General features: G+C 36.9%; 1 protein-coding gene across 7 annotated transcripts in view; it reads left to right on the top strand.

Annotated features, from left to right (window-relative positions):
• NCOA1 (nuclear receptor coactivator 1) overlaps positions 1 to 27,461 on the top strand; it is a 216,426-nt gene that overhangs the window by 66,320 nt on the left and 122,645 nt on the right. The window contains exon 2 of one of the 7 annotated variants that reach the window (XM_019648338.1): positions 11,458 to 11,542. The exons of the other annotated variants lie outside the window; for them this stretch is intronic. The gene's annotated coding sequence lies outside the window, so the exon portion shown is untranslated. The remainder of the gene's footprint in view (positions 1 to 11,457; positions 11,543 to 27,461) is intronic. 7 annotated transcript variants of the gene reach the window in all.

Genomic DNA, 27,461 nt, shown 5'->3' with positions numbered 1-27,461 from the left:
TTTAAGTAAGGGAATCACCTGATAAGTTCATTTTAAAAGAGATATTTGTAAAAATCTCTTTAATATTCAATGTGGAGAATGAATTGGTGGGGGATATAGATTGAAGATCTAAGAGAAAGAATAGAAAATAAGTTATTTCTTGCATCTTTCCTACAAGTTTTTGGTGTAAATCTTAATTCTTGAGCTTATTTTTGATATTAGGATCGTTGTGATGATAGTTATAAGCAGTCCTTTGTTTCTATGTTTTTTACTTTTTTTATACAACCTGTATTTTTGCACATTATATCCTGCTTTTCTTAGGAATAAACAACTCAGTAACCAGCTGAAATGATATTGCCTAGTTGTGTCTATCCAATATTTTGGTTTCAGAAATGTTGCCATCCTTTAAAAAAATTATTTATGCAGTCCTTGAAATATTATTACACTTGCTCTTATTTTTGTAAAAATGAGTAGAAAATTAAAGAACTTCAGCTGAGAGTGATAATTATAAGTATGCTTATAAATAAACTGAATATTAGTTAAGACCAAGATGAAAATTATAAATCTTTGGCTTTAGTCAGATGCTTATTGGATTAAAAAATATTAATCCAATATCATGTGTGAAATAAGAGGACAGAATTTGAATAAAATGTGGAAATGTTGTAATTATATTGTTGACAACTAGTCAAGTGAAATAGGGACATACGTGTTTTTTAACCTTCTAATAGCAGTTCATTTTATCTTTTCACACATTTTATTTTTCATACAAATTTTCAGGAGTATATTATATATACATGTAAAGAATTTCCCACAATGAGAATATTGCTGTTAGAAAATCTGTTAGGTCAGACTTCATTTTTGAGGGCAAAAATGGTAGAATAACAATTTCATGTGGTTAAACCCAGTATTTTTTTTCAGAATGATTGCATTCTTATCTATAAATTCTTGATTTTTAATATAAAGAAGGGTACTGCATAGCTGATTTTCTAGGAGATATTTCTTGATTCTCTTTGTACAAAAGTCATTAAAGATTTGTTGATTTGAAAAGGACACCAAAAATGTGTAAATTAATTTTTTTTTCTAAAAATAAATTTTACCTACAGGAGTAATTTTTCTTTTGTGAAACACTAATAAAATAGATAAAACTAAAGACCATCTTGAGCATACCCACAGTTTTCTTTCTTTTCCATTCTCTCTATGGGTAACCATAGTTAATTAAGCATTTGGTGTCTATCTTTTCAGATATTTTCAATCTATTTATTTTTATGTACATATATACATACATATATACACACATATACACTGATTTATATGCACACATATCCATATATACATACATATGTATAGGAAATCTATAGATAGAATCATGAGCATTCTTTTTATAAGCGGTTTATTTATATAGTTTGGCAATAGGAATTTTTTCCACTCTACAACATGTGATCTGTGTTTTGTTATTTTTCAGTTTCTGCATTGTGTTTTGTATTATGGTTATACATAGTTTTATTTGGACCCTCAAGGTTTTTATTGCATATCGTTTATAATTTTTCAAAGTTACAAAGAATGAAGATAGGAATATCCTCATGTACCTGCATGAGAGTTCCTTTAAGATAAAGGAACGATGGAATTGCTGAGTCATGGCCATATGCACTTTTAAAATGTTTTATTATGGAAAATTTAAACATATGCCAAGGTAGACAGAATAGAATAATGAATTCCTACTCACCTTCTACAGTTACTAATCCATGGCCAGTCTTATTTTACCTATACTGTCACTCACTTTCTCCTCTCTCATGTTTTTAAACAAATCTAGATATCATGTCATTTGATGTGTAAATGTTTCCTATTTCCAGAAAAGATAAGGTGCTCTCTTTTTTTAAAAAAAACATAATCACAATACCCTTATCACACTTCAAAATTAACAATAATTCTTTAATATTAAGGATACAGTCAGTGTTCAAGTTTTAAACTGTTTTAATGTCAGAAACATTTTGTTCCGTATTTTTACTATTTTACTTGTTTGAATTAGGATCCAAATAAGATTCACAATGTGATTGATATACCCTGAAAAAAAAAAGTCTTTTTATTTTTCTCCTTTTTCTCCCTGTCTCCCCCCCACTCTCTCTTTTTCTCCTTCTCCCTGACACCTCTTTCTCTGTCTTCATTTTTCTCTTACTATTTTAAATTCTTGCAGTGTATTGACTGAAGAAACTGGGTTGTTTGTCCTGAAGATTTTTCCGTGAAAAAAATCTGGCTCCTGCTTATTGTATCCCATAACATGAACTTGCTTTTCTGTTCTTTGTATTTCCTGTAAATTTTTAATTGGGTATGGAGGCTTGATGAGATTCAGGTTTGATTTCTTTTTGTCAAGATTATTTTATAGAAAACATTGTCATCTTCTATAAGGAGGCACATAGTGAAGATACATGCATTTTTAATTTGGAAGATATTGCCAGATTGTCTTCTAGAACTGCTGCTTTGAGTCTATACCTTTATCAGTAGTATTTGCGAATATCCCTTCACACACCTGTGAACTCCTCTTATCATCAAGCTTCAGATTTCTTTGAATTGACTAGTGGAAAATGTCTTCTTAGTCTTTAATACGTATTCCTTGATTACTAGTAAGGTTATTTTTCCTGTTTTTTATTTTTTAGGATCGTTTGTATTTTCTCTAATGGGAATTGCCTATTCACAATATGCTTTGTTTCTTTTCCTGTTGGATGTTGAACATTTTTCTTATTGATTTGTAGAATGTCTTCAGATCTTTTGATTACTCATCCTTTTTTTCTGTTTTATGATGCCAAATACTTTCTCTTCGGTTATTGTTAGCCTTCCATTCTGATTATATTGTCCTTTGATATACAGAAACTTAGCACCCCAAAACGTTGTCAGATTTATCAGTTTTTTCTTTATGACTTATATGTACTTGTTAGGTTTTTATTTTTTTTATTTTTATAGCTGAGCCATCCTGCCACCTGTTGGCAGCTCAGCAGCAGCTCAGCTTGGGCCGGGACTCGAACCGCTGTTGCTCAGAGCTCACACTGTTGAGCAAGCTCTTAACCTACTGAGCCACTTGGCTGGCCCACTTGTTAGGTTTTTAAAGAAAGGTTTCTTTGCCCAAAGGCATACAAATATTCATTTACCATTTTTTTTGTAAAAATACTTAACTTTTTGTTTTTGTAAAAACACACATAACAAAATTTGCCATCTAAACAATTTTTAAGTGTATAGTACAGTAGTGTTAAGTATATTCACAATGTTGTGCAACTGATATCCAGAATTTTTTCATCTTCCTAAACTGAAACTTTATACCCATTAAACAACGGCTCCCCATTCCTCCTCCCCCTTACACTCTTTTACTAATAACTTGAGATTTAATTTTCACTTTTAGGTATTTTATCCCTCTGACATTTTTTTTTAACTTTTTACTCATTTACTTTTATTTAATAGGTTGACAGTTGACCTGGCATCATAATTGAATAGTCTGTCTTTCCACTAATATCACATTTGTATACACTAATGCCCCATATTTACAGGGGTCTGTAAAATTTCTGTTATGTTCCATTGATATATTTTGTACTCATATGCCATTACTACCTACTTCCAATTACTATATTGTTAAAATAATTTTTGATATCTAATAGGACAAATAACCGCTATGTTATTTTTCATAATGGTCTTTGTTTATATTTATATGTATATGCATATAAATGTCTTTTCTCTATATTTCTAATCTAAAAGAGGCATGAAAAATCCTGCTAGGGTATTATTTGGATTTATATATTAATTTGGGAGAATTGATATTTTATTATGTATATTGACTGTTTCTCCACTCATAATCGAAAGCTTTGTTCTTTTGGAAACAGTTTTCTACTTGAAGACCTTATGCATATTTCACAAAAGTTTTTTGGTTTTGTTTTTTTTTTAAGATTTTATTGGGGAATTGGGGGAGGGGAACAGTGTTGGGGAATCGGGGAAGGGGAACAGACAAGTTGTTGTCCTTTTGTTCTTCAGTCTAGTTGTGGAGGATGTTGCTTCACTGGCCCATGTTGGCATTGTGATCGTTGTGCTCGTCCCAGGTGAGGCAGATTGGTCGCCGGCTTCTGGACGGCTGATCACAGCGGCTCTTGGCAGCTCACACTGGCTGCCAGCTGCTCACTCTGGCTGCTGGCCACTCATGGTAGCTTATGGCAGCCCACTGCAGCAGGGGCTGCAGCCTACATCGTCGCTGGCAACTCGCGGCATCCCAGCTCCAGGTCGAGCTGTTGTTCACCATCTTAGCTGCAGAGGGCAGTGTCACTGGCCCTCATGTGGGTTCCAAACCGGGGCCCTGCTGCTCAGAGCTGGTGTCCCAAGCCAACTCTTAACCAACTCGCCACTCGGCCGGCCCTCACAAAAGTTTTTTATGGGATGAAGTGATTCTGATTTTTTTTTAAGCTGTAGGTTACTGTTCCCAGTTCTGATTCCCCTTACCCTACTTTTATTTTACATTTTCATAGTATTCATCACTTTCTAACAGATATGGCAATTTACCAATTTTTTTATGTTTGTTGTTATTACCTGTCTTCCTTGTCCCTCTCCCCAGGTCTAAAATGTAATGTCTACAAGGATAAGAAAACGTCTTTTATTTCTTCACTTTATATTGAACACTCATGTGAATTCTAATTGTGTTTTATCCTACTGTCTTTGAGTTTTATAAGGACGGATATTCATATTATATGCAAATAACTTTTTGGGAGTCTTTTCCTTTCCAGAATTAATATATTTTGTTTTCTTTTTCTTGATTTATTGCATTGGCTAAGCCTTCCAGTACTATGTTGACAGTACATGTGGTTTCACTCATTACTATCTTGTTCTTAACAGAAATGAAAATACATCTTGTTATTTTATTCCTAAATATAATGTTTCCATTGTTTTCTGATAGGTTTTAACAAAGTAGAAAAGTTCTTTTTTGTTGTTCCTAATTTGCTAAGAGTTATTTTTGTATTTTGAATTTTATCAATGGGAAAAGGCACATAAACGATCTCGAGGGGTTTTTTCACCATTTTGTAGATGATACCAAGAGACAGGAAAGTTGAACATATAGTAGTTGCTAAGAAACAGAAACTGAGAAAAGCTTTTGGCAGTCTTACATGGGTGGAGAGACTCCTGGAGTTTAGCATTAACAAGGCATCTTAGAGCTTGCGTGACCAAGATCCCGAAGAGAATATAAGCATACAGAAGTCTGTACCGTATTTCCCCTAAAATTTGTTGCAGATTAGTAAGTAGCACCAGCCAATAGGCAGAAAAGTTGAGCAGAGAATGGCTGAGAAGCTAAGCAGAATTTGCAGCAGTCTTCATGGTGCTATAGAGAGAGGAGTCATGGTAAACATCCTAGGCTTTTAGTTGAGACCTCTGTGTAACTATGTGCTAGCAATAAAGATGAACCAGAGTAGACCAGGTCTTAATGTGATTGAAAACTGCCTTCAGATTAGCATAATCTGATTGGACTAGCTCCCATTGCCAATTAGAAACTAAAGAAAATCTTCTAATATTAAAAAAGACAATATCATTCATAGCCTCTACAGTTTTTATTACACAATATCTGACATTCATTCCCCAGATTCCAGGCATGCCAAGAGTCTTGAACAAGAGAAAAACAGATATAAAAACAAAAACGATCAGGTGCAAATTTCAGTAAGCAATGTGCCGCCACTTCTTTCACTCCTCCTTTGTTTCCAATGAGAAATCTATGATTTTAATTGCTTTTCCCCTATATGTAAATCATCATTTCTCTCTAGCTGTTTTTGTCTTTAGTTTTTAGAAGTTTATTTATGGTGTGTCTTGGCAGATTGCTTTGGGCTTATGTTGTTTAGAATTCACATAGCTTCTTTTTTCTTTACTGTTTTAACTTTTTTTAATTAGTTTCAGGTGTACAAAACTATGTAATGGTTAGACATTTACACTCTTCACAAAGTGATAATCTCTCACCTCAAATCTACTACCCCTCTGATATCGTATATTGCTGTTACAATTCCATTGACTCTATTCCCTATGCTGTACTCCACATCTCGTGGGGGAAGGGGGAAATATATATATATATATTTATTTGACATTCAGTATTATTCAGCTTCAGCTAAGGTGTACAGCGCAGTGTACATCAACACAGTCTATGAAGTGGTCTTCCATCTGTCACCCTACAAAATCTTTACAACATTATTGATTATATTCCCTAAACTGTCTTATCGCCATGACAATATTGTAACTACTAATTTGTACTTTCTAATCCCTTTACCTTCTCTCCCATCCCCACCCCCCTCCCATCTAGCAACCATCAGTTTTTTTCCCTGTATCTCTTGAGTCTATTTCTGTTTAGTTTGCTCATTTATTCTCTTCTTTAGATTCCACATATAAATGAGATCATATGGTATTTGTCTTTCTTGATCTGACTTATTTCACTTAGCTTAATATTCTCTAGGTCCATCCATATCGTTGCAAATGGTAAGATTTCATTCTTTATGGCCGAGTAATACTCCATTGTATAAATGGAGTTCAGTTGTCTACTGATGGGCATTTCGGTTGTTTCCATGTCTTGGCTATTGTGAATAGTGCTGCAATAAACAAAGGGGTGCGCATATTTTTTTGAATTAGTGTTTGGGAATTTTCTGGATAGATACCCAAGAGTGGAATTGCTGGGTCATAAGGTAGTTCCATTTTCAATTTTTTGAGGAACCTCCATACTGTTTTCCATAGTGGGTGCACTAATCTGCAATCCCACCAACAGTGCACAAGGGTTCCCTTTTCCCCGCATCCTCGCCAGCACTTGTTGTTTGTTGTACTATTGATGATAGCCATTCTGACCGGGGTGAGGTGATATCTTATTGTGATTTTTATTTGCATTTCTCTAATGATTAGTGATGTTGAGCATTTTTTCATATGTCTGTTGGCCATCTCTATGTCCGCTTTAGAGAAATGTCTCTTCATTTTTTAATTGGGTTGTTTTTTTGGTGTTGAGTTGTATGAATTTTTTATAAACTTTGGATATTAACCCCTTATCAGATGTATCATTGGCAAATATCTTCTCCCATCCAATAGGATGCCTTTTTGTTTTATTGATGGTTTCCTTTGCTGTGAAAAAGATTTTTAGTTTGATTTAATACCGTATGTTTATTTTTTCTTTTGCTTCCCTTGCCCAAGGGGATATATCAGTAAAAATATTACTAAGAGTAATGTCTGCAAATTTACTTCCTATATTTTCTTCTAGGAGTTTTATGGTTTTGAATCTTAGTCTTTATTTTGAATTTATTCTCATATATGGCGTAAGGAGGTGGTCCATCTTAGTTTTTTGCATGTGTATGTCCAGTTTTTCCAGCACCATTGATTAAATAGACTGTCTTTACTCCAATGTAAATTCTTGCTTCCATTGTTATAGATTAAATGAGCATATAGGAATGGATTTATTTCTGGATTCTGTATTCTGTTCCATTGACCTATGTGTCTGTTTTTATGCCAATACCATGTTGTTTTGATTACAATAGTCTTGTAGTATGATTCGATATTAGGTAGCATGATACCTCCCACTTTGTTCTTATTTCTCAGGATTGCCATGGCTATTCGGGGTCTTTTATGGTTCCATATAAATTTTAGGATTATATGTTCTAGTTCTGTGAAAAACATCATTGGTAATTCGATAGGGATGGCATTGAATCTACATATTGTCTTAGGTATTATGGACATTTTAACTATATTCTTTCTCCCTATCCATGAACATGGTATGTGTTTCCATTTATTTGTATCTTTTTAATTTCTCTCTTCAGTGTCTTATAATTTTCTGAGTACAGATCTTTTACCTCTTTGGTTAAATTCCTAAGTATTTTCTTGTTTTTGAAGCAATTGTAAATGGGATTGTTTTCTTAATTTCTCCTTCTGATAGGTTTGTTATTGATGTATACAAATACAACTGATATCTGAATATTAATTTTGTATCCTGCTACTTTATTAAATTCATTTATCAGTTCTAATTGTTTTTTGGTGGAGTCTTTAGGGTTCTCTATAGTATCTTGTTATCTGTATATAATGACACTTTTACTTCCTCCTTTCCAATTTGGATTCCATTGATTGATTGATTGATTGATTGTCTGATTGCTGTAGCTGGAACTTCCAGAACTGTGTTGTATAAAAGTGGTGAAAGTGGGCAACCTTGTCTTGTTCCTGATCTTAATGGGGAATGGTTTTAGCTTATCCCCATTGAGTATGCTGTTAGCTGTGGGTTTATCATATATGGTCTTTATTATATTGAGATATGATCCCTCTATCCCCATTTTGCTTAGAGTTTTTATCATAAGTGGCTGCTGGATTTTGTCAAAAGCTTTTTCTGAATCTATTGATAAGATCATATGCTTTTTGTTAATGTGGTGTATCACATTAATTGATTTGTGGATATTGAAGCAATCTTGCATACCAGGAATGAATTCCCACTTGATCATGCTGTATAATCTTCTTAATTTATTGCTGAATTAGGTTTGCTAATGTTTTGTTGAGGATTTTTGTGTCTATGTTCATTAGGGATATCAGCCTATAGTTTTCTTTTTTTGTAATGTCTTTGTCTAGTTTTGGAATCAGGGTAATAGTGGCTTTGTAAAAAGTGCTTGGAAGCCTTCCCTTCTTCTGGGTTTTTTTTAAAATAGTTTGAGGGGAATAGGTGATAATTATTTTTTGAATATTTGGTAAAAATTCTCCTGTGAAGCCATCTGTTCCAGGGCTTTTGTTTGTGGGGAGCTTGTTGATTACTGATTCCATTTCATTGGTAATAATTGGTCTGTTCAGATTTTCTGTTTCTTCTTGATTCGGCCTTGGAAGATTGTATGTTTCTAGAAACTTATTCATTTCTTCCAGATTGTCTAATTTGTTGGCGTATAGTTGCTTGGAGTATTTTGTTAAATTTTTTTGTATTTCTGTGGTGTCTGTTGTCAGTTCTCTTTCATTTCTGATTTTATTAATTTGGGTCCTCTCTTTTTCTTGAAGAGTCTGGCTAAAGGTTTGTCAATTTGATTTATCTTTTTAAAAAACCAGCTCTTGGTTTCATTGATCTTTTGTATTGTCTTTTTAGTCTTTATTTTGTCTATTTCCGCTCTGAACTTTATTATTTCCTTACTTGTACTCCCTTTGGGCTTATTTTGCTGTTCTTTTTCCAGTTCCCTTATATATAAACATAGACTGTTGATTTGAGATTTTTCTTGTTTTGTTAGGTAGACCTACATTGCTATGAATTTCCCTCTTAGGACTGCTTTTGCTGCATCCCACAGATTTGGGGTCATTGTGTTTTCATTTTTATTTTTCTCAATGTATCTTTTGATTTCTTCCTTGATCTCATTGTTGACCCATTTATTATTTAGTAACATATTATTCAATCTCCATGTATTTGTGTGTTTTCCAGTTTTCTTCTTGTAATTGATTTGTGGTTTCATAGCACTGTGGTCAGAGAAGATGTTTGATATGATTTCAGTCTTCTTAAATTTATTGAAACTTGTTTTGTGGCCTAGCATATGGTCTGTCTTGCTGCTTTGGACCAAAATGCTCTAAAAATACCAATTAAATCCAAGTGGTCTGATGTGTCATTTAAAGCCACTGTTTCTGTATTGATTTTCTGTCTGAAAGATCTGTCCATTGGTGTCAGTGGGGTATTGAAGTCCCCTACTATGATAGTGTTACTGTTGATCTCTGTCTTTATGTTGGTCAATATCTGTTTTATATATTTAGGTGCTCCTGTGTTGAGTGCATAGATGTTTACTAGGGTTCACATAGCTTCTTGAATTTGTAAGTTTATGTGTTTTGCCAAGCATATGAAGTTACCGGCTTTTATTTCATATAATACTTTTTCAGCCTTGCCCTCTTTCTTATCTCTTATTGAAACTCTGATATTAAAACAAATCTTTTGTTATAGTCTGACAGGTCCCCAAAACTATTTACTTGTTTTCAGTATTTTCTCTCTGTTGTTCAGATTAGGTAGTTTCTGTTGAGCTATCTTCCAGTTCAGTGATTCTTACCTTTGTCCTCTCCATTATACTGTTGCACTCATCCATTGAGTGTTTTATGTCAGTTATTGTATTTTTCAGTTTTGAAATTTCCATTCGGTTCTTCTTTATATTTTTCTTTCTTTGCTGAAACTCTTGTTTGTTTCAAGCATGTGCGTAATTGCTCCGTGAGACATTTTTATGATGGCGCTTAAAAATCCTTTTGGAATATCTTCATCATCTTGGTATTGGCATCTATGAATTATCTTTTTTCATTCAGTTTGAGATATTCCTGATTCTTGATATGATCAGTGATTTTCATTTGATACCTGGACATTTTGGGTATTATATTCTGAGATTCAGGATCTTATTTAAACATTCTGAGTTAACTGGCTTTCTGTGGCACTGCTCTAGCTTGGGAAGGAGGGGAGTGCTGTACCACACTACTGCCTGATGGGGTAGAAGTCCAGATTCCACACTGCTTCTGTTGACTCTCAAGTTTGTGGGAGATTCCTCATTACTGCTGATGAGAGATGGGAGTTCTGGCCTCCACTGACTTTTTTCCCTGGCTGGGAGTGGCAGGAGTCTCAGTACTGCTGCCCAAATGGGCTCCCCAGAGGAGGATCTTTCTTATTATTGGGCTGTGGTGAAAGGCCTGACTCCTCTAGACCTCTTCTGATACCACCCTATAGCAGGGATGGGGAGGGGCACCTTGTTACTGCCAGGTGGACATCCAAGCTCTCAATGTGGTCTTCACTGATACTATGGAGAAGGAAGTTTCATTATCACCTGGTGGTGACTGGCTCCCAACTGGCCTTCTCTGACATCACTGTGGAGGGAAGTGTGGGGTGCCCTGTTATAGCTTGACAAGGGTGAAAGTCTAGGCTCCCACTTGACCATTGCCAGTCAATGTGGGTCCACAGCTTTTGTTTGTTTGTTTGTTTTTGTGATATCTGTCTGGGTACAACAGCTATTGTCTAGATTGTCCCTTTCCTTATCTTTTAGCCAGGGAGAACAGGATTTTGTTTCATTTGTTCAGTTGGTTGTTTCTTTGGAGGGGGGTTGTGCCTGGGCCTGTTTGTTTTTCTAGGATGCCAGCTTCTTCAGAATCAGGTGTGGGATATACGTGTAAGGCACAAACGAAAACCCATAGAACTTAGTACCATGTCATTTCCCTTGGATCCTGATATCTTCTCTACACTTTTAGAGTCTTCTTATGTTTGTTATATAGAGAAAGGGCAATACTTTTCTATATCCCACTTTATTCAAAATATACACTAGTGTAAAATCTCTAGTTTTTTTGTTTGCTTCAAGAGAAATGTCCCAGTGTTATTTATGTATTAATTATGCCTAACTTATTGAATTAAGAATATTTTTAATATATTAAATCTGTTTACTGCCCCCCCCATTTTCTAAAGTAGTTACATTAATTTCATGTGATTGTTCCAAGTAGATACAAGTGACTATCATATTATTTTCCTAATTTCAGATTCCCTTTACAACTACGTCAGAGAGTGAATTAATATGCTAAGAAATCACTAAATACTACTGTGAGGGGTTTAGAAATAAATGGGGTAAGTTTAATATCATCTTAAATACTCTCTGGATTTTTACAGTGAATTCCTGATTTGGGCCTATAATGTGCCAGGCATCAAGCTGGACACTGGGAGGAATATCTTTACTTTGATTTTGCTCTTTGCTTGTAGTGGTTTTGAATTTTGTTTTTGGATCAAGAACCCTTGAAGGGTCTGCCTTAAGATGTAGTCTTTTTACAAACATTCACATGTGTTCAGAGAGTTCGTGGACCTTCTGAAATCCCCCAGAATTCACAGACTTTGGTTCAACCCTCTGCTTTGTAGCTTCTAAGACATTTTTATATGCTTTGTTATTCTTTTAAATACAGGATGTGATCAACAAATATGGTGAATGTTTAAATTTTAAAAAGTTTATTACAGTAAAGACACATTCCCATTAATCCCCCTCAAAATACTCCCCCTTGCTTTGAACACACTTATCCCGTTGTTCTTGCCACCTTCTGAAGCAGTTCTGGAAGTCCTCTTTCGTAACTGTCTTTAGTTGTGCTGTTGTAACTGCCTTGATGTCATGAATCAATTCAGAATGTTTATGGTTCATGGTCATTTTGACTTTGGGGAAGAGCCATAAGTTGCATGGTGCCAGATCCGGTGAATAAGGTGGATGAGGACACACGATCATGTTTTTATTTGACAGAAATTGTCTTACCAGAAGCAATGTGTGACATGGAGACTTTCCATTGTGATCAAGAAATACAGTGAATGCTGCTGCTGAGTGCCATCTAATGAAAAGGCAGGGATCTTCAATACAGGAAGTGGTGCATTGAACCTTAGTAACACTGTGTGACAAGTCTCAACTTGTTTCATCTTGTTGGGTGCAGTCAGTCGGGTGTGAGCTAAGGTGGAGAGAAGGTGTGTTTTCAAGTGTGCCATAAATCATCCTCCATCGTGACAACGTTCTGTGTCATACATTGCTTCTAGCATATGGCAATTTCTATCAAATAAAAAATATTACAGGGCCGGCCGAGTGGCGCGATGGTTGAGAGCTCGCTTGGGATGCCAGAGGGCCCCAGTTCGGATCCCACGTGTGAGGGCCAGTGACGCTGCCCTCTGCAGCTGAGATGCTGAACAACAGCTCGACCTGGGGCTGGGCTGCCATGAGTCGCCGGCGACGGCGTGGGCTGCAGTCCCTGTGGCGGTGGATTGCCATGGGCTACCGTGTGTGGCCAGCGGCCAGAGTGAGCGGCCAGCAGCCGTGGTGGGCGGCCGTCCAGAAGCCGGCGACTGATCTGCCTCGCCAGAGAGGAGCGTAATGATGGTGCCAACTTGGGCCAGTGGGGCAACGCCCTCCACAACTAGATTGAAGAACAGGGCGACAGCAACTTGTCTGTTCCCCTTCCCCCAACTCCCCAGCACTGTTCCCATCCCCCCAATTCCCCAATAAAAAATCTTAAAAAAAAATATTACAGTGTGTTCTCATCCACCTTATTCACTGGATCTGGTGCCATGCGACTTCTGGCTCTTCCCCAAAGTCAAAATGATTCAGGACATCAGGACAGCCATGATAGCGCAACTAAAGACACTCACAAAACAGGACTTCCAGAAGTCCTTCAGAAAGTGGCAAGAACGGTGGGATAAGTGTGTTCAAAGTGAGGGGGAGTATATTGAGGGGGATTAATGGCAATGTGTCTTTTACTGTAATAGATTTTTTTTTAATTTAAACATTCACTGTATCTTTTCATCACACCTCGTATCACAGCAACCCTGAGAATGAGTGGCTTGTATTTGTATTTTACAGTGAAGAATACTGCTGGTATGTGACTTGTCTCATACAATGGTATGTGAAAGTGGTTTGTGACTTGTCTAGTATCGCATAGCTAGCTGTCAAATATGAATCTAGAATTGAAGACTTTTGTAATAATTCCAGCACAAGGCATCTACATTTTCTAAGGTTTTTACTACTTAATGTCAAATTGCTTCCTAATAAGGTTGTGTCACCTTTTCTTCTCTCTTACAGCAAATGAGCATGCCTCTTTCACATTATCACATTGAGTGTTCCCCCCACCCCAGTATTTGCTAAATTGATATGTTCACAATGATACACATATTTCTTTCTTTGTATTTAGGGTCCTCCATCTAGTTATCTATTGGAGTCTTACCAGTTTTTATGTCATTATGTATAAATTTTCAATATATTAATAATATTAACTTTGTCACATCTTTTGCAAATACTTTTCCCCTTTTTATTTGCCTTTTAATTATATATTTGTATATATAGAAGTATCCATTTACGCCAATTACCATTTCCTCTATTTTGTTTCTTTTCCTTTTTTAGTGGACAAATAGCCAAAGATTTGACACACACATATACACATATACACACATAATTCAGACTTTTTAAATTTTAAAAATATAATGGGAATCTAAAAGAGTAAGAAAAAGAATGTCATTTAAGTTGCAATTATTTGACTTCTTTTTGTCATGTTTATTGTCTGTTGGTCTTTCATCTTCTTTGAATAATTTTTGTTTAATCTTTCAGAATTTTTATGTAGATAGCTAACTTTTTTCTCCTAAAGTAAGTAATAAATTCTGATAGCATTTATTGAATGCTTCTTTTCTTACCCACTGTTCAAAGTCCACCTTTGTAACATATAAGATTGCCGTGTATGTGTATTTGTCTATCTGTATTAATGTTCCTTTGATCTAATTCTATATCACTGCATAATTATCATACTGTTTTAATGTTATTGTAGCTTTAAACTACAATGTTATTGTAGTTTCTTTCTTGCTAGTCTTTCAAAAATGTTTATTTTTGGTATTCTTGCTTATTTTTGGTATTCTTACAGATTAACTCTAGAATACGAGTATATTCATCAAATTAAGAAAATAAGGTTATGAAGTTAAATTCATCAAGTTAAAGATTCATTTGTGGGAAAATTGATATCTGTATTATTGCATCTTTATGGTTGGTCAGCGATATATCATTGTTCAGTTCCTCCAGCTTTTGCTGTACTTCATGTTTCTTCTATACGAGGCAGCTTAGTGGAATCAGGAGGTCTTCTCTATCTCTGTACTCTTCGGGACTTTCCTTATGCTCTCTGGCTCCCAAGAGTCTTTTCTTGGCCTTCTTACTGGAATGGTGGGATTTCTTTGCAGCCCCCATGGTTGCATAATTATACCCCATAATGGCCCTCGTGGGTTGAAGCAGAAATGAAAAAAAAGAAATACACAGTGAAGATCGCGACCCCCACTTGTACCCCATACTCTTCTTATTACTCTAGCTCCTTAGGACAGAGAGACAGGTTTTCTCTTAGGTTTTTAAGTATCCTGCCTTGGTAGTACAGCTTTGTGACTTGAACTGGCTTCAGGGCAGGGTCCGCAGAGAAAAAAAGAAAGAAAAGGAACTGAGAACTGCCCCAAACCCCCCTGTTCAACACATATACTTTCCAACTCAGAAATGTCCCTTTTACTTTAACTAGAAAAGCGGGGGTTTCTCCTGGAGTTTTTGCTGTATGTGCCGGCGGCATAATTCTTGGACTCTGCCCACCCTCATGTCAAAGTTGTAAATAAAGAATTTTTTTTTTTAAAGAGTAAACTCACCGCCATGTTGATTAAGTTTTGACTTCCCTCCCCAATATTCCTGCCATTGTTTACTTTTTAAGAATCCTCAGGTAGTTGCTTTTGGTGTTCTCTCCAGAGTTTTTAGCTGTAGTTGAGACGGAATAGGGATGGGGCTTGGTTCTACCCTCTTAACCGCCAGATCCGGCACCACCCAGTTCAGCTACTTTCCAAAGCTGAGATAAGCAACTTTCCAACCACAAACTTCCCCAAGGCAGTGAATCCCCCCACACCTGCATGCACACACAACCCTGAGTTGGCCACTATATGACCTTCCTGGGGTAGAGGTAGTGAGCAACGCTGCCCTCTTGAGCCTACTGAGCATGCACTCGGACCTTGGCATCAAGTGCGCCTGTGCAAGCACCATAACAATGAAGAAAGGAAAAGATCACCCCAGCTCTCATGGAGCCCTCCACTCTGCCCTATATAATGTTCTGAGTGGCTGGCCTGTGCTTCCTTCTTTGTTCTGGAGCATAAGCCCCAGTAAACCTTGTCTGAGCTTTTGGTTTGGCCTCTTTTGTCAATTTCTATTGCATAGAGAGCCTAAGAACCCAAGGTTGGTAACATAGTCACTGGGAGAGAGACTGTAATTGGGCTTACTCCATCTTGGCCTTCACTGAAAGTCATTTCATTTTTTAAATAACTTTTGTTTTCATTTTCTAAAAATTCTTATTCTTTGATTACTGTATTATACAAATTTTTCTTGTTTCGTGGAAATATTGGCCTCGAGTCTCTCTGAAGATACCGATAAAGTTAAGAACATGTCATTTCTTTTTCGTGCCTTAGATCTCTTTTCTTTGGGTCACTGTGCCCCTGCTTTTTTACCTTAATGCCTCTCAGTTTTTATTAAGGAGCTGGTGGTTCTTGGCTATTCTTTACAGTATTTTCAAATAAAGGTCTAAATCAGTGGTTGTCCAATTTGAATATATATAAAATCCCCTGGAACCCAGTTTAAATGCAGATTCTTGGCCTCACAGAAATCTGATTCAGTAAGTCTGGGGTGGGGCACCTAAACACTTTAGATGATTTTTTTTTTTAAGATTTTATTGGGGAACTGGGGGAGGGGAACAGCGTTGGGGAATCCAGGAAGGGGAACAGACAAGTTGCTGTCCTTCTGTTTTTCAGTCTAGTTGTGGAGGACGTTGCTTCACTGGCCCGTGTTGGTATTATTATTGCGCTGTTCCCGGGTGAGGCAGTTGCTTACCCGCCATTGGACAGCTGCTTACAGCAGCTCACAAAAGCTTACACCCACTGCCAGCCAGCCCCACTGCAGCCTACACCGTTGCCAGCGACTCACGGCAGCCCAGCTCCAGGTCGAGCTTTTGTTCACCGTCTTAGCTATAGAGGGCACAGTGTCTCTGGCCCTCATGTGGGATCCGAACTGGCGGCCCTGCTGCTCAGAGCTGGCGTCCCAAGCCAACTCCTAACCAGTGCGCCACTCGACCAGCCCCACTTTAGATGATTTGAATACTGGTAACATCTTGATAAACTGGTACAATTCTGTTAAGGTCAATATTCTTTAGAAAGCATTGTCTTTTCCACTGAATTTCATCCAGACCATGGGGGCTCTGCAGGTTGGCTTCCCACTTTGTTCTGGTGAATGGGAGGTGGATTTCTCTTTTTGTTTATCATACACTTGCATAGATAAGGCTAATAAGCTGGGACCTGTCCCTCCTTCAATTCCTGCTATAGAGAAGGAATTATCTGCAGGGAGAGTTCTTATTAGTTCTGAGTTGTGTTCCCTTTTGTTTATTTTTTTTCTCCATCGAGATTGCCCCTTGCCTGCTAATTATCTCCATCTCAAAGTTCACACTAAAGCCCTCTGACAAAGACTTTAGACTCATAGTAAATATGTTCACAGCATTTACTATGAGTCTGTGTGAGCAGCATTTACTATGAATCTATGTGAGCAGCATTTACTATTTACTGTCAGAATGGTAGTGGTTATCTTTGGTGGTTTTTCACAGTTGTTCTGTGGCCTGCCTATACTCCCAGGACCTCCTGACATGAGATGTTTAAGGAGAAGCATTAGATGAATGGACTCAATCTGCCATCTTGAACTGGAAGTCCATTGTTACTTTTAAAGTGATGTTGGTTTCTAATATGCCAAGAAGTATTTCTTTTGAATGCTCACATAAAATATACATCATAAAATGTGCAGGGTTACACATTTTATGTTATAAGTAAGCAATTATAAGTAAGCAAGCTTACTTATACTCATGCGGGTATTTAAAGAAAATGTAGCTTTATTTTTCTATAACTAATCTCTTCTTTCTGATGAACCCTGGTCACTGAGTAACGGGAGGAAGAGTACTAGTCTTACTCCAATCTGGTTAAGTCTTATCCAGTAATTTAAATCGATCTCTGGATATTTCAGTCTCTGTCTTTCAAGTATCATCTCTTCTCTCACACCTTTCCACAGTGGAACCCAGGCTTACGGGTTGGGTGTATAGGGCTTGTGTGACCTTGTACTGGTGGAAGGGTAGGACCCTCAGCCTTCTCTGGTTTCTTACTGATCTCCCCTTTGAAGTAACTGGTCGGGCTTCCTGGAATTGTGACTACTCGGGTGCTACCAGAACTGTCCTTGGGTGTTCTTCAGATAGCTGCAGTTAAAGTTTACAACTGATGTTACTTGAGATCTGTTTTGTTGGTTCCCAGGATGTGTTGGCCATCTTCCCAGGTGTCACAGATAACCTGAGGTCTGGCTAGGGTTTTCCATTAGCCCTCTAGCCAGGTGGTCTCTTTTCCAGGCCTCTGCTATGGAGTTACTTTGCTCCTATCACAGTGACCTCTTCTGGCAAACTCACCATCCAGCATCTTAAGTTACATTTCCTGTAGTACTGCTTTAGAGCCCACAGGAATTTCTCAGTGCCTTCTATGGCACATAGGAGAAAGGGCAATTCCAGAGCCAATCTCACACCCTTCCTTACTCTCATGGTGCTTCTGTGCATTGTTTTGTTGTGGTTATCTCCAGTGTGTGCTGTGTGTGTCTGAGGGGAGGTAAGAGGTTGGTATGTGTGGGGGCGGGGGCAGGATGCCCCTGGAAGGCAGTCGCTTTGCACAGTCTCAACAGGAAGTGGAACAGAAGCCATTCCAACTCCCAGATTTCCTCACGCCATCAAATGTTGCTTTCCTTTTGCAGCCCCTTCCTGGCTAGGGTAATGGGAGTACTGGTCTAATTACTTCCTTCTCCTGCCTCTGTCTCATTTCTTTATCCCACAATCCTTTGGCTAGAATCAGGAATTTGAGGATTTAATTTACACTTTCTCTAGGTTTTATCCTCCTTTATTCTAGATAGCAGGCCTTATGTTCTAGCTGTCGTATCTGCTCTTTATTGTGGAAGAAACTATAATACGAATCTTTCAGGCTTGGTCAGAAAATATTAGTTTAAAAAAATTACTTCTTTGGGAAAACCACACTTTTCAACATGTGTCTTACTGTAAAATCCTTTCTTTAATTAAGAAGGTCAATATTAGTATTTCTAGTAGGTGAATAAAATATTAATATTTCATTGTGTTTTCATCCCTAAACTTCTCCAAGGAAATGGATGTGACTCATAGAATAGTAGGGAAGTCAGTAGAAGGAAATGCAAATGGGAAAAGCATGTTACTAACTGTTCTCATAATCATTAGGGTGTATCTATCCTCATTGCTCTTTCTTTTCAAAATTTCCTTCATTTTTGTTACACATTTTATCCTTTCAATTGTATAGATTCTTATATGATTGTGTTTCTAAAACATATTTTAGTTTTGATTTGATTTGTATTAAGCCTATAATTTTGGGATCAGTTTGTATCTCAATAATAGTTTTCCCAAACAGGAAAATAGACTATGTTTCTATTTTTCCTGTCTTCTTTAAATATTTATCAATGAGGTTTTATAAAATTTTAAAATGTGACTTTAAAGTAATAAGTTTCATATCTTTTTACATGAATCTTGTGTGTGTGTGTGTGTGTGTGTGTGTGTGTGTATAAGAGAGCAAAGTCCAGCTTACCACTCAGTTCCTTCTGCCTCGTAACTTTCTTGTGTGTCCCCATGGTATTTTGTTTACTTGTCTTTTCTGGAATTCTCGTATTTGTGATTACTAGAGTGTGATCAGCTCAAGGGCAGGGACTCAGGTATTTCTTGTCTTTATTTGCCTCAGTGACTGACAAATTCCTGCTCACCGTGTGATGGGCATGGGGGAATCAGCAATTCCTATACTCCTTCCTTGATTTATTTTTCTCCATAGTACTTAACCATATTCTAATATAATATATTGTTTTCTTATTTGTTTTATTTGTTGTCTATCTCTTCCCACTAAATTATAAGTGCCACTAAGGCAGGGATTTTGAACTGTTTTGCCACTGCATTTCTAACACCTAGAAGAGTACTTGGCACAAGGAGACCAGATTATTTGTGAAATGATTAACTAATGAATTGTTCAAATTTAGATAATTACCTAATTATACTGTATGATCTGTAAAATATGATAGGTATAAACTTCGGGTATAGAAAAAATAGTAATGTAATTATAAAGGTGTAGAGTTTAAAAGCTAGAAAGACCTTAATATTATTTAATTCTATCCCCTTTTGTGAAATGACCAAGAAGTGTATGATTGTGGTTTAAAAAAGCACAAATTCTGGAATCAGATGGATGTAGGCAAATTACATGGTGTCCTATGCCTCAGTTTCCTCGTCTGCAAACTAGGAATAATTGTACCTTTCTTATAGATTGTTCTGAGACATGTATGAGACAAAGCATATTAACTCTTAGCACACTGCCTTGCTCTTAATGAGGGATCAATAAAGGTGGCTTCCCTGTTCACTATTTGGAATATTTTTCATCTGTAGCTTGTGGACGTTAAGTATCTTTAGCGTTTGCTAGCGCTTTTATCCCAGCAGTGTGCCAAGCTCCCGGGCTCTCTGGATTGATACATCTGCCCTTGCTTTGGCCTAGGGAACACCTCTCCTTGGCACACTTTACCTGTTTAACACCTACTCATCTTTCGGGTCTCTTCTTATTGCTTTCATTTTTTAACTTTTATATTGAGAATTTCTAAACATATACCAAAGTAGAGTATCCATTACCCAGCATCAATAGCTGTCAGCATTAGGTCTCTTTATATATCAAAGTTTTTCTTGATATCCCTTTGGTTTTTTTCCTTCATATCACATTAGAACAATTTGCAATTGTGTATTTAATGTTTTTCTTCTCCATTAGATTGTAAACTCCATAAATGCATGAGTTTTGTCTGTTTTCTTTATTGTGATGTCCCCAGCATCTTATACAGTGCCTGGAACATGATAGGCACTGTTTATGAATGAATTATTTAATGCCTGAGAAGGTTGCTAAGGGGTTTGAAAAGAGGAACATTTGATGAAAATCTTTTGACTAACAAAGGTTGAGAAGAATTACTTGGGTGGCTTTTTAATAGGTACCTTCTCCTTTGTTTTTTCCAACTAAGCTGCTCTGCTCGAAAAAGCAAATTGACTGACTTCCTGGCAAGAGTATTAGTTGAGTTTATAAGATATTGTCCGTTGTTAATGACTAAATTAGCTTTTGGGGATCACTCTTGAATAAGGTAAAATGATCCATTGAGGTACTAGACCTGTGGGGCTGAAAGATCAAGCACCTCCATGGCTCTGGAGAGAAGTAATAATCTTCAGCTCCTTGCCCAACCTCTTGTTACCACAGCTTCATTTGATGAAAATCAAGAAAACTGTTTTTCTCCTCAAATTGCTATCCCCGCCTTTTTGTGTGTGCTGTTTTGAAGCAGTAACCATGGTTACTAGTAAAGGCTCCTTGGAGCTTTAAAAACATCAGTCAGTTTCACAGCTGGAGGCAGAGTGATCTAGATAAAAGCATAAGAATAAAGCTTACTGTGGTTTTTTTTCCCCTGTTAGAATTGAGTTCTTTCATTAGGCAGCACTTTGCATGAAGTGAAGTGTTCTTTGTTCCCACCAGAGTAGACAACATTTTCATTTAAATTAACAGTAAGTTAGCACCTGGCTCCTTTTTAGAGTCAGGAAAGGGAGGTAATGCTACCACTCACCTGTCCTCCATCTGAACCTACCCTCTCTCTATCCTCTTCTTTCTCTTCTCTATTTCCTTACCACCTTCCCTGGGCCAATAGTAAGTGATAATAATACTGACATTTGAGGCTCAGATGGATAAGGCTGTGAAGTTGCAATTTTGGATTAATGGGGAAAAAAGGAATGCAGGAGCATTAAAACCTTGATATAGTGCTACCAGGAGCACTATATTTGCCAGGATTAAGAAGGAAAAAGGGCCAGCTCTTGTCAGGGGGTCAGAATAAGTGATTTCTAAAAGTAATACTTAGAAGCAAATGCTGTCTTGAAGGATGCCACTGTAGAGAAGAAAAAGAAAATTTATATTTGTTAAGCATCTAGTATGTATTGAATACCTGCATTGGTGCTTTCTATTGTATCATGCTCTCTCTCTTATATTAGGCTGAAAGGACTCAGAAATTTACAATGACTTATAAATGGTTTCTTTTGTAATGATTTTCTACTCTGAAAGCATGCCATCTTAGTTTATAGCTGGTGTATACCATCTTGTTTCTTGGTGTGATCTAGATCAGGGGTTGGCAAGCTACAGCCTGTGAGCCAGATCTTGCCTGCAGCCTGTTTTTTGTGAATAAAGTTTTATTAGAACACAACCACCGTGCATATTAGTTTATGTATTGTCTATAGCTGCTTTTGCACTCTGAAGGCAGAGTTGAATAGTTGCTACAAAAACCTTATAGTCTGCAAAACCTAAAATATTTACTATCTGTGTCTTTACATTAAAGTTTGCCAATCCCTGATCTAGATGGAATGGATCAGTTCATCTTGGACAGTATGGGAGTGGCTGTATTGGGAGGAAAGCAAGTACATACACTCTTAGGTTATATTCTTGTAGACATTAGAATAGTGTAAGCATGAAATGGGTGAGCTGGGGATTTGGATGAAAGTGCTGGGCTTTCTGAGCTCTTTTAAATCATAAGTCCAAATCCAAACTGTGAAAGGAAACCTCAAATGTGTAAATATTGTTGGGGTTTTTTTGCACATTTCTTTGCCATTTTCTATTCCTATATACATACCTGTGTCCGTAGTCTCACATGGACTTATTCTAATTCTGTTACTCATTCATATATTCACATAAACATAGACATACATATTTTAATTGGAAGTGAGTTTGGAGATCACCTGCTCCAACACCTTTATTTTATGGATGGCAAAAACTGAGTCCCTGAGAAGTTGTCATATGACAGATTTTACCAAAAACAGGTTAGTGGTAAATCCTGGTAGTAAAACCCTGATTTTTTTACTGATTTCCTACTGTCATGCCTAGAGGCATTCACTTATAAAGTCTGCCCTGAAAGCTCTCACCCAATATATCGTTGGCTTTAAGTAGGACTTCTTAGAAAACTAAAGAAACAGCTGAAGAAGAGAGAAACATTAAATCTAGATTCTAATTTGATTCTGCTACTGACATTTTTAGTAAGTACACCATTCTTTGGTAGACAGAGACTCTAGAAGATAAATTCGACAATTAAGTTCGCGAACTTGCCACCATGCGCTTACATTGGCAGCACTGTACAAACAGCTCAGGAAGGTTTCATAACCTTGGTATATCAGTGTCTCACGGCTGTTTTCGTGTCGATGTGTGGTGGTGTCTTGCTGAGTGGCGTTCATTATTGTTGCGTGTGTTTATGTGCCGTTGCGAGAATGTCTGAGATTAACTTAGAGCAGTGAACAAATATTAAATTTCTTTTTAAACTTGGCAAGAGCGGAAGTGTAATCAGGGACATGTTAGTCCAAGTTTATGGGGATAATGCCATGAAGAAAATGACAGTGTACAAATGGATTAAACTTTTTCTGAGGGGAGACAGCGCGTCACTGATGAGAGGTCAGGGCAGCCAGTAATGAGCAGAACTGACGAAAACATTGCAAAAATTCATCGAATTGTGCATCAAAATCATCAGCTGACTATGAGACACATAGCAGACCAAGTAAACATTGATATAGAAACAGGAAAATCTTAACTGAAAATCTTGGCATGAGAAAGGTGTGTGCAAAAATGGCCCTGAAGAAGCTCACCGATGAACAAAAGCAGAGGAGAGTCGAAGTTTGCCAAGACCTTTTGGAGAGGCATATTGTAAGAAGCATAGCAGACCAAGTAAACATTGATAGAGAAACATTTAAGAAAATCTTAACTGAAAATCTTGGCAGGAGAAAGGTGTGTGCAAAAACGGTCCCAAAGGAGCTCACTGATGAACAAAAGCAAACGCGAGTCGAAGTTTGCCAGGACCTTTGGGAGAGGCAAGACGATGTTTTGGGCTGTGTTATCACTGGTGATGAAACATGGGTGTGCTAATACAACCCTGAAACAAAGCGTCAAAGTGCACAACGGAAGTCAGCCAATTCTCCACAACCAAAAAAGTTCCATCAGTACAAATCAAGAGTCAAAATGATGTTGCTAACCTTTTTTGATATCAGAGGGATTATTCATTATGAATCTGTACCAACTGGACAAACAGTTAATCAAGTTTACTATTTGGAAGTGCTGAAACAACTGCGGAAAAAGACGAAAACGTCCTAAACTTTTCGCCAACAATTCATGGCTCTTGCATCACAACAGTGTACCAGCTCACATGGCACTGTCTGGGAGGGAGCCTTTAGCTAGTAAACAAATAACTGTATTGGAACACCCTCCTTACTTACCTGATCTGGCCCCCAATGACTTCTTTCTTTACCCAAAGATAAAGGAAATATTGAAAAGAAGACATTTTGATGACATTCAGGACATCAAGAGTAATTTCGACAACAGCTCTGATGGCCATTCCAGAAAAAAAAGTTCCAACATTGCTTGGAAGGGTGGACTAGGCACTGGTGTCAGTGCATAGCTTCCCAAGGGGAGTACTTCAAAGATGACCATAGGGATATTCAGCAATGAGGTATCTGTGGCACTTTTTCTGGGATGAGTTTGTGAACTTCATTGTCAGACCTCTGTGTGTGTGTGTGTGTGTGGTATATCATATATATACATATACATGTATATATATGTATATATATGATATATATGTGTATATATATAATATGTATATATATGATATACATATTAGAGAGAGAGATTTTAAAGAATTGGCTCACACAGTTGTGGGGGCTGGCAAATCTAATCTGCAGAGCAGGCCAGCAGACTGGAGACCCAAAGAAGTATTGATGTTGTAGCTCAAGCCTGAAGGCAGTCTACAGGCAGAATTACCCTTTCCTTGGGGGACCTCAGTCTTTTTTTCTTGTAAAGGCCTTCTGCTGATTGTATGAGGCTCATCCACATTATGGAGAACAATCTGCTTAAAGTCTACTGATTTAAATGGTAATTTCATCTAAAAAACACCTTCACAGCAAAATCTGGACTGGTGTTTGACCATATATATCTGGGTACAGGGGCTTAGCCAAGTTGGCATACAAAATTCACCATTACAGGTACCAAGAAAATGATTAATTTCCGTGGGGGAAAAAAGATTCCTTAGCATTTTCGTAAATGAAATCAGCTGTGAAAAAATTGAAATAGTATAAGGAATATTAAATTAAAGTAAGAAAGAAACATGCGTGGCAAAGGCCAGGAATGTATTCACGTATTAGAATCTTACACTACCTATTCTCTTCTTTAGTCTGTAAGTCAATCAGTTCTTGAGGGTAGCATTGAAAGTATGTGTTATTTCCCATTCATCGTTCTTTATCTTGTCATTACACTGTGAATGCCTCTGTTTTCATTGCTTTGCTTTGCCCTAGGTACTAACACTGCATTACTTGGGATGCTCCTTGGTCCAGAGCCACATGTTCCTATTATGTCGTTGGGCTTTATCCTACCTCCTCTTGCTTTCTTTCCAGAAAGGAGCTTCTTTCAATGATAGTATTTCTTCCAGTACCTGCTTCTCAAGTCCCATTCTCATTTTTTTGTTCTCCAAACCATATGCCTCGTATGGTAACTACTCCCATGATAAATCTTTTCTTTGGATTGCATTTATAGCAGTTTTTATGGTATACATAGAACTTGAGTTACTGGAAAACAAAAAACTGTGTTTATATTCTGTACCTCAGTTTTCATCAAGTCAAACTGATTTTCTTTCCAAATAGTCTCTTTTCAAGGTTTCAGTACATGTTTTCATCTTACAATAACAAAATAATATCTGGTTTTGTTAAGGCTGGTCACTTAACAAAGTTATTAAAGAATGGAATATTTAAAATATTCATGCTATTTACATGGAAAACTTTACATAATTCTATAGCTTCAGTGTTGTTGTTGTTTTTTTAATAATGTTGTTTGTTTATAGCCAGTGAAGCTACATTTTTAACAATGCTGGGAGAAAAGGGTTTAACAACTCCTAAACATCTTAATCCCACTTCTTTCCCTGACATTTTTATTAATTGGGATTCCTCTGGAGATCATTCTTTGGAAAACAAACCCTCCTTACTTCCCACCTTTAGCCAAGAGGTCAGAATACAAGTATTCCTTCCTTTGCATGGACTTTAATCTTGGTTAGAATTATAATGTCTTCACCCTTAATTATTCCTTGATACTACATAAGTAGTTTTAAAAACCACCCAGTATAATTAAAATTCAGGAAGAGTGCTGAGAGTGCAGTGTAGCTGTCAGTTGTTATACTAATTATAATTTACTGAATGGCCATGTGATTGGGAAAGAATAAGAATAAGAACAGTGGTTAACTGGTAAAGTTTTTAAATAAAGTCTAAATTCTTTTCTACATTTATGTAATAACTTGTAGTTTCTTGAATAATAGTTCTCTAGGTAATCAAGACAATATATTTTAATAAATAAGAAAATAAGTAGGGTTACTTGAAGCATTTGAGTTACTCTCTATAAAATACGGTTCTCTAATCTCCTTAACCCATTTAATAAAAAAGTATTGCCCTCCACTAAAAAGTAGATTTAAAAATATTGTTTAGTATGTTAAACTGAGCCAAGCAGTAGTATGTATACCCACTCTAAGAAATGGAATTTTACAGGTACAATGGAAGCACCCTGTGTAAGCCTTTCTCACCTCATCCCTCTTCCTGTCTCTCCCCAAGTGCAAACACTAGGCTCAATTTTGTGTTACTCTTTCAATTTATAAAAGTAAATTTTATTGCATATATATTATGCCTAGATAATGTAGTCGGTTGATTTAATTATTTTTGAGCTTTATAAAAAATGATTTATTGTATATGTTCTTAAGATCTGCTTTTCATTGTTGATTGACACAATTGTTTTTGTTTTTTCTACTGTGAACAATGGTGCAATGAGTATTCTTGTCTGCGTCGTCTTGTGGTAAACATATGCAAAAGCATCTCTACCTAGGAGTAGAATTGTTGGGCCATGGGGTATGTGCATGTTCAATTTCAGGTAATGCTAAATTATTTTCCAATTTTGTTTGTGGCACAGGGTGGCTACATGTACACTAAAATTTCCTCTTCTTCCTGGGCACAGAATTGGGTTACTGTATTTCCCCATGTATAAGATGCACCCTTTTTCGAAAAATTTGGGGTCTAAAAACTAGGTGCGTCTTATACAGTGGTTGTATGAGCACGGAGGGGGAGGGGAAAGCGGGAAATGCCAGTAAAAAAAAAAATTTACAACCGCTGTATAAGACGCACCCAGTTTTTAGACCCCTAATTTTTTGAAAAAGGGTGCATCTTATACATGGGGAAATATGGTATGTTTTCCACCTCCCTTGCATTCGGAATGTTCATTTAAGTTAGTCTGAGCCAGTAGAATGTGAGTAGAACTAATGTACGCCTATGCCACTTTCAGGCTTGGCCCACAAAAATCTGCCATATATGATTATCCAGTTTCTCTTTTCCTATCTTCTGGCCAAGTTTTGTTTCTTCCATACCAATTATTTCACCCTTTTCCCCACCATGAGTTGACTGACACTCCAGGACAACTTGGAATAGATTTTGGGGACCACAGATCTAGTTAGTTCATGAATTTTGAAGGGTGAATAGTTGAAATGTGGACATTGAGGAATACTGCCTTTTTTTTCCTAGTTGATACATTTTATAAAGTAAATAAGGCAAGTTCAGTAACAAAGGATTTCAACCGTATCTTTAATAAAATTTGCTGTATTTATTTTCTACGTTGAAATTTGGATTGTGAGGGGTACCTGTATTTTATTTAGAATTTCGCACCTATGTTCAAGAGTGAGATCGACACTATTTCTTTTTCTGGTACTGTTTGGTTTTGGTATTAAGGTTATACTGGCCTCATAGAATGACTTGGGGAATATTTCCTCTTTCTGGAAAACTTTTTGGTAAAAATCAACTGTTTTGTGAGAATGTTTTTTTGAAAAAATTAT

The sequence above is a fragment of the Hipposideros armiger genome, unplaced genomic scaffold, assembly GCF_001890085.2.
Source record: "Hipposideros armiger isolate ML-2016 unplaced genomic scaffold, ASM189008v1 scaffold_0, whole genome shotgun sequence".
Lineage (NCBI taxonomy): Eukaryota > Metazoa > Chordata > Mammalia > Chiroptera > Hipposideridae > Hipposideros > Hipposideros armiger.
Note: the sequence above shows the minus strand (reverse complement) of the source record. Positions and strands in the feature narration are given on the sequence as shown.